Raw genomic sequence first — 8,998 nt, 5'->3', positions numbered from 1 at the left:
CCTTTAACACCTTTTCTCATCTCTTTCCTTCCCTTCTTCTCTTTCTCTCTCCAAAATGTCACATACTCTCAAATTCTAAGATTTACAATAATATAGTGACATAGATGATGAAATATGCATCCCATTCTCTTACTTTATCCTCAAAAAATTCAGTAAAGCAGATGATTTTCCCCCAAGATAATTGAGGAAAAAATAAAACAGGAGCTTCTGAAATATAGCGGGTTGATATATACACACACATTAATGTTTAAATCCCACACACTGTAACACTACATATATGTATATATATTCACTGAAGCATTATTATTCAAGTTATCCCCCATTATGAGGCTGTTTATAATGTCTGTTGTTGCATTTTCTGAGGGAAAATTTTTGGAGGTGGTGTGTATGACCATTATCTTAATTTTTATGATGTTTTCATGGATATACACTATCTCAAGTGTACCTCAAAAAATTTTACCTGTTATAAAAGGTTAAAGAAATACCAAAAAAGTTTACCTGTTTCACACCAAACAACTAACATTAACTTAGATTTTTATCTTTCAAGCCTTTTTTCTCTTTCTGTAAAAATTCAGTACTTACATTTTCACATAAACACGTAATTTATATAAAATATTGTATTCTGTTTCTCCCAGAATTTCTATTTTTATTGTATATTTATTTTGAGCATTATTTTGATAATGCAAATAACTTGTTATTTACTTAAGATTTTGGCTAAAATTTGGTTTTAAGTTATTGATATTTTTCTGTGTAAATAGTGTTGCTATGAATATTTTAACACAAACACCCAGGCATTTTAAGGATTTATTTTTTATGACTTACCGTAGTGTTTGAGCTCCAGAATTGAAAATTGATTGAAATATTCGGACTTTTTTCTTTTAAGATGATATAAATCTAACTTTACTTCTAAGTGTATTTGATACATAAATGCTTAATAAATATTTAATAAATAAATTTATTTTTCTACAGTTGAAATAATTGGCTATTTTAGACACACGTACACACACAATCTGTTAATTCAATACACTGTGATATAATAAAAGTCATACAGATCCTACAGTCAAAATACTAGTGTTTAGTCCTAGTTCTATCATCTGTGACACTGATAAATCCACAAGTTCTCTGAAAATCAGCTTCCTTTTAAACAGAATGAATCTAATATGTTGAAGATACAGATGGCATTCAAATTTATAAGGCTACATGACAGCACCAACTCTTTACAGTGAACTACCATTATTCTTTTCAGAAGAATATCTGCAATCTGCTTAATGGACTTCATAATCTAAATTTGAAGGCATACCACATTTTATAAATAGGCTGTAATTAATTCTGATAGAAGGCCTTTAAAAGCACATAACAGCACTCATAGTATTAGAAATATATAAATGCAACCTTGATATTTTACATACAGATATGGTATCTTTCATCTGTCATAAATGGGTGAAAAATTATCGTTTTACAATATAAGATATGTAAAGAATTGGATACAATACTGTATCTTGATGATTTAATGCCAGAATTTATATTCTGTCCAAGAATTGAAAGCAACCACAAGAAAACGTATTGTGACCTCTTGAGAATGATTATGAGACAATTAGAGTCAATTGGGATTATAGCTACCTTAACATGTTTGGCTCCTCCAAAGAATTTTGATTGGTCAAAATTAAGGGCAACTAAGCTGAAGAGTAAGTGCTAAAACAAGACCCTTAGATTTTTGAGCCTCAGATTTGGTTTGGGGTTTATGAATAGGTAGAATGTGTACACTTAACCTAAAACTCCATGGAGAACAGAGGCTACAAAGAAAATAGGAGGGTCTTTGTTAATACTTAAGTTTCAAGTATCCATTTGGAGCAACTGAGTCAAAATGTGAAAGTAAGATTAACACTTGGGCGTCAGTAGTACATTAAGCATTTTAGAATGAGGATTGAATCCAGGTAATTATGAAGGTATCTCCGTTGGCCCAGAATTATTATGAAATTGCAGACTTTGGGCTCTGGGATGGTCCTTAGAGATAGAGTCAGAGGGTGGGGCTGACAGGATGGAAAGCAGCAGACAATAGGCAGAGATTTTGCCAAACAGCAAATCCTGCAGAAGTAACACAGGTGCAGGCATCAAGATTAGAATTGGACAGCTTGACTCAGAGTTTGAGTAGAGGTCATGCGGTAAGTGGGCCTGGGGCAAGAGCCTCTGGGGACCCAGGCTGAGGCTTTTTCACTGGACAGTTAACGTCAGGCTTAGTTCCAGGGCCTGGACCGGGCCAGTTCTCCAGAATGATTTAAATGATTCTCCACTGCCTAGAGGACTGCAGATCTGGAAACTAAGTAGGCCATTTTAACCGAGGAATTATAGTCACTTGTACTCAGGTAAAGGCAACTCTTCAGAACAGAAGCAGCAGAAACATTGCCTCATTGACTTCGGCATCAATCCCTACCCAACGCAATCATTTCATGCACGGTAGGCAATTTTAAGCCAAAACTCTTAAAATATTCTTGGATAATAATACGAGAAATTGATACACTTATCTAAATTTATTTTTCTTGCATTTCTGTTTCAGATTTTATTTCTTATTAATATAGAAACAGAATATGGATATTTGCAAGTTAATATTTAGTAAGAGGAAAGATCAAGAATGAGGGAAAAGACAGGAGAATTGAGTACTGCCCTCTGGCACGCCCTTGGGAATGCATCCTCCTGTGTGAAATTGTTAGACCAGGACCTTCTCAGAAGACACTTACATGAAGAACAGTGTCTTCCTTGCCTTAATCAAAGAAATCGCAAGAATGAACTCTACAAGGAAAATATCATCAATCCTTTTTATCTTCTTTGCCTCAGTTAATTTGTCAATTAAAAAATTTTTATTAAGGTATAACTTACATCTAGAAAAGTACATAAATCTAAAGTGTACAGAGTGATAAATTTGTAAATATATATACACCTTTGTAACCACCACCAAAAGCAATGTATATAACAGTTTTAGCACCCAAGAAGGTCCCTGGTTCTTCCTTCCACTCAATAACTCACAAGAGCAAAAGCCATTATGATTTCCATAACTATGGGTTAGTTTTACCAGTTTTGAAACTTTGTGTAGGTAGAATATGATTTTTATATCTTTCACTTAGTTTAGTGCCTATAGGATTCATCCTTGTTGCATGTGAATTTATTTTTATTATACAGTAATATTCTACTGTATGCAACAATATAATTTATGTATCCATTCTATTATTAATGAACATTTGGTTTGTTTTTAGTTTAAAGCTATTACGAATAAAATTTCTATGAACATTTTATCCAAATATCTTTTAGTATGTATTATTATTCACTTTAAAAAATATATATATACCCAAGAGCAGAATTATTGAGTCATATGATGTATATATGGTTTCTTTCAGTAGGTACTGTCAAATATTTTTTCAAAGCCGTTATAGCAATTTATACTTTTTGTACAGTTATAGCTATTTCTACCAGCTTCAGATCGTCACCCATATTTGGTATTCTCAGTCTTTTTTTTAAGTTTTATGTATTATGTTTGTCTAATGGTATTTCAACATGGTTTTCAATTTGTATTTGTCTAAAGGCTGATATTGAACACATTTTTAATTGTTTATCAACCACTTTGATACCATCTTTTGTGAAGTTTTTGTCAAATCTTTTGCCCACTGTTATAATAAGATTGACTCTTTTTCTTATTGGTTTGTAGGAATTCTCTACATGTTCTTGAGATTTGGATCAAGATATTTGTCAAACGTATGTACTGCAAATATCTTCTCTTAGTCTGTGGCTTATTTTCTGAACTCTGTTAGTAGTTATCTTTTGTTAGAAATTTTTAATTTAAATATGTCCAGTTTATCTTTGTTTTTTAATGGTTAATGCAGTGTTTGTATCTGTGTGTGTGTCCATGATATTTAAGAAATGTCTGTCATCCTAGAACTAAGTCATAAAGTTATTTTCTTATAGAAGCTTGATTCAACACTGATGAAATATTGAAGACGAATAAAGCTGGAGGACTTATACTATGAGATATTGACTTACTATAATACTGTAGGAGGTAAAATTGAGTGTACCAGGGGCACAAGTGCAGATACATGGACCAATGTAATATAATGAAATATAGAAACACATTCATGTATAGAGTTACCTGATTTGTGACAGTCCATGAAATGCCCAGAGACTCCCCAAGGTAAAGTCTGAAACGAGCATGCCTTCAGTTAGAGAAGGGACAGAGGGCCACTGGCTGAGTGAGGATGACTGGCTGGTTGTTTTGGAAGCAGTGTCATATAGTTCATGACCTAAACGATCCTTACCCTGTCACTTTAAGATCTATATAACTACATGGTAACTGGCCCTACATGAAAAATAGTTTCTCCTTAGCCCTGCTACAAGAAGTTCATGAGGACGATCTGAATAGGTAATACCGGTTTACATTTGCATAGTGTGTTTAAGTTTGTTAATTATTTTGTTAAAAGCATAGAATAACCACAATTTACTTTTAGATTATAATGGATCAGATTAAGATAAGACTGCTCTATTAAATAAGATAATCTTTTATTTAACACCATAACAGTGCTATTAGGCAGTCATTATTATTAATACCACTTTTCCAATGAGTAAACTGACAAAGGCAGTATATAACTTACCCAAGTTCACACAATTTGTAAAGTTCAGTGTCCCGACGAGACCCAGATCTTTGGCTAGATAGTGTGCCAACGCCTCGCAACAGCCCCCTACAGGAAAGATTTGCTCTATGAAGAAGTCAGTGCAAGGAAAATGCTTACAAGACATCCAGGAATTTACAGCAGGCAAAGGGCACAAACGCATAGTAATCAGAACAAATCTAGAGCCTGTGAAGATTACAAATCATGATTGTGGATGCATTTCTGGTTTATAATCCACCGTCATCAGTGGACGTCACCAGCCTTAAACTTCCATGTTTGGAACAAGCTGCAGAGATCACCTGCATGATTCAGTGGAGCCGCAATCAGATAGCAAGAGCCCTGAAAGGGAAAGTGACCCCATGGCCTGAGAAGAGAAGCAACTTATCAGCTTTATTACACACACTCATGCACTCATGCATTCACTGCATATTTATTGAGGTACTAAGATGAACCATGCCCTCTTTCAGACGTGGAGGACACATAGAAAACCAAACTTAGAAAGTGCACAATCTCAGGAAAATTGCAGTCTAGTATCTGGCATATAGCACATAACAGTGCATTTATGGCAACAGCCTTATAAATGCCAGACACTTTGAGATTCTCAGAATGAAAAGATATATAGTCCATTTTCTTAAGGAACTTCTTGTTCAATAGGAAAACTACCTTCAATAGGGGAGCATTCTAATAGATATTTGTCCAGAAGTGATTTGGAAGCAGCTAACTGCCTTGAAAAGTCTGGAAATACTATATCATATTACACTAAATAGTAAAATACTACATTCTCCAGATGTCATTTGAGCTTGATGATGGTAAATAAATAGGACTTCTAAAGCAAAGAAGGACATTGTTGCACAGACAGCAATCATATATGAGAGTGGAAAACTCACTCTGAAACCAGGCATAATCAGAGGTTTTTGATTTATTTTATTATTCTTAAAATTTGGGAAATGTCTGCACATATTAGGGTATGGCCATTTATATTGAAGTCTCTATCTACGTGGCTTGCTGGTATCCTTTTCTTTTTTTCTTTTCCATGGTGGATTATGGCTTTGTTCTTTGGAAGAAAGAAGACATTATTATTTAATAAAAATGTTTTCATCAGATCTTGCCTGAGAAAGTTCAGTTGAATATCTACAAGGGAACAAAATAAGATAAAGGGTGTATAGCCATGAGTTATTTTGTGTTATGTGTTCGGGTGGGGGAAGTAAAATAAAAAAATAACAGAATGATTGGAGGCTTTTGAGACAGAATTTTATGGCCTTGCCTAAGAGTTCATAACGAATGTCTGTAAAACAGTCTGAGGGAGAGGAGGACTAAACGTCACTCAAAAATTGCTCACCTGTAGCCGTAAGAGTATTTGTGGTTGTTGGAGCGGGGCGGATGGGATTAAGCTGGAAGCATGCCAAAGCTCATCTATAAATCCTTTAACATTCTGCACACAGAATTTCACATGATCTCTGAAGTAAAACCCACAAATTACTGAGGAACTTTTTTTTCTCCCATGTTGTAAAAAGAAAGCTGGAAAAGAATTCTGTTACTTCATCAAACCAGCACGGTTTATATATTGGAAATGTATGATTTGTCGTTTATGTCTTGCTACACTGCTGTTTATAAAGAAGAGTGTTGATTCAACACCGAGTCAAGTGTTTATGGAAACTTAATTGCTTTGGTTTTATCTGTTGGTCCTGTCAATTCCTGGCAGTGCTCTACCCAACACAATGCTGTCCCTATTTATATCGCCGATGTCTTCATATAGAGTTGCTCTCCAGCTTCAAATATGGTTTTAAAAGAATTTGGGAAGTGTTGGAAAGCAAAGAAGAACTTAATTTGCATGTAAACCCCAAGCATGGATGCCAGTTGGCTGCTTCTGCTCACATCTCTCCTATTTTCATATATTGTTCTTTTTCAGTTCAAGCTTCTTAACATAGTAAGAAATGATCTGCAATGACTTTTTTTCTGAAACAAAAAAATCAAGACACATTGGTCTAACATATGATATAACAACATGATAGAATATTTTTAATTGGAACTATCCCAGAAAACCCTTGGGAGATAGATGAAGACTAACGTGTTTATAAGCACATCATGTTTGTTAAAATATACGCATTTAAAAAAAATTTAAAAAAATCAATCATTTGCTTAGAAGTTGGCTACCACAAATTTTAGAAAAGACAAACATATGAACACAGTGAAGGAAGAAACCAGCATCTATGTGTTAAACATGATTTGAAAATGATCATTGTACAAGAACAGTAGCGTACATTATGGCCATCACGTGGTAAGGGCAAGATTTAATCTAGGAACATCTCCTGTGAGACACTTGTGCTTCTTTATACGTAGATAAAGCATTTCCAATTCAATGGCTTCATTCTCATTTTCCATTGGCCCCAGATCGCCTCTCCATTCTCTTCCTCCATGGCTGAACTCTTACCTACTAAAGTCCCATTTGAGACTGATTGCCTCTTCATACTGCTCAGTAAAATTGTACTTAAGCTTCAAAGTCCTCTACATTGCAAGGCTCGACAGCTCTAGACTTGCCTAAATTTGGGCCCACCCACCTGAAATTCTTTAGACCTTATGAAATCCAAACATCTGTCACATACAGAATAAAGTCAAAGTAATTTTTTGGATTTGAATTCTAAGCAATTCAAATTGTGCCTCCTGGACAGCACAACCCTTTGAACTTCTTTTCCCTCTTGTCCTATAATTTATAGCTTCTGTAAGAGCAGAAAACTTCTCCCTTCTTCCTTTCTAGATTCTTTGGCTGGTCTAATAGTTAAATTGACATAAGACAAATTAATGGAGAAAAACAAATTTCGTACATATGGAAGCCCCATAGAAATATGAGGCTCATAGGCAGTCGGGTAGCTGAGGCTTATATACTATCCTGAGCTAAGCAGAAAGGGGTAGGGGTCTGGGCCTTCAAAAGGGAGGAAGACAATTCACAGGAAGATGAGAAGAGCAAATGTTTGATAAACAAATGTTTGCCCTGCCAGGTGGTGAATTCTTTCTGATATGGAAAGTGATCTCTGGTAACAGCTCTCTTCCATCTACAGGCCCCCTGCCTAAATATTTTTAGGCAGTTAAGGAAGAGACAAAAAGGTTTCCTGTGTCTGCTGAGTCTTAATTGCCTTCAGCTCAAAACAATCCACATGCCAAAGTGGCACATTTTGGGGTGGTGTATTCTGCTCCCCCTCAAATCCATAATCTGGAGTGAGAGTCAGAACACATTCTTCTGTTCAACTTTGTTTTAGTTCTTTAATTCTTGTAATAAATTATCCCACCTCTTAGTGGCTTATAACAATAAATATGACCTCTCACAGTTTCTGGGGATCAGGAATTTGGGACTGGTTTGACTGAGCAGTTCTGGCTTAGAGTCTCATTGGCTTAGAGTGTCTCATTGATTGCAATCCGATGCAAACATCTTCAGGCTGCCTAACTGCTTCCAAGTTGACTCATTCATATGACTTGCAAATTGGTTCTGTTTGTTGGTGTGAACCTTTTTTTTTTCTCAATGGAAACGTTTGTTATTTTATTTGTTTTATTGAGGTAACATTGGTTTATAATGTTATATAAATTTCAGGTGTACATCATTATATTTTAATTTCTGTGTAGATTACATCATGTTCATCACCCAAAGACTAATTATAATCTATTACCACATACATATGCCTAATTACCCCTTTTGCCCTCCTCCCTCCCAGGCTTTCCCTCTAGCAAACGCTAATCCAATCTCTGTTACCATGTGTTTGTCACTTTTTTTATCTTCTACTTATGAGTGAGATCATACGGTATTTGACTTCCTCCCTCTGATGTATTTCACTTAGCATAATACCCTCAAGGTCCATCCGTGTTGTCATGAATGGCTGGATTTCATCGTTTCTTATGGCTGAGTAGGATTCCTCTGTGTGTATATATATATATATATATATATATGTACATCTTCTTTATCCATTCATCTCTTGATGGGCACCTAGGTTGCTTCCAAGTCTTGGCTATTGTGAATAATGCTGCAGTTGAACATAGGAGTGCATATATCTTTATGCATTAGTGTTTTCATGTTCTTTGGATAAATATCCAGCAGTGGACTACCTGGATCATATGGTAATTCTATTCTTAATCTTTTGAGGAATTTCCATACTGTTTTCCATAGTGGCTGTACCAGTTTGCACTCCCACCATAGGTGGGAACCTTTAGTTGCTCTCCTGACTGGCCTCTCCACAGGGGTGCTTGAATGTTCTTGCAACGGGGTAGCTATTTACCCCCAACAAATGATCTAAGAGCACAAGGAAAAGCTTCAATACCTTTTTTTTTTTTTTTTAAGATTTTATTTTTTCCTTTTTCTC

This window comes from Equus asinus, chromosome 8 (genome assembly GCF_041296235.1).
Source record: "Equus asinus isolate D_3611 breed Donkey chromosome 8, EquAss-T2T_v2, whole genome shotgun sequence".
NCBI lineage: Eukaryota > Metazoa > Chordata > Mammalia > Perissodactyla > Equidae > Equus > Equus asinus.
The sequence above is the reverse complement of the archived record's forward strand: the minus strand, read 5'-3'. Positions refer to the sequence as shown.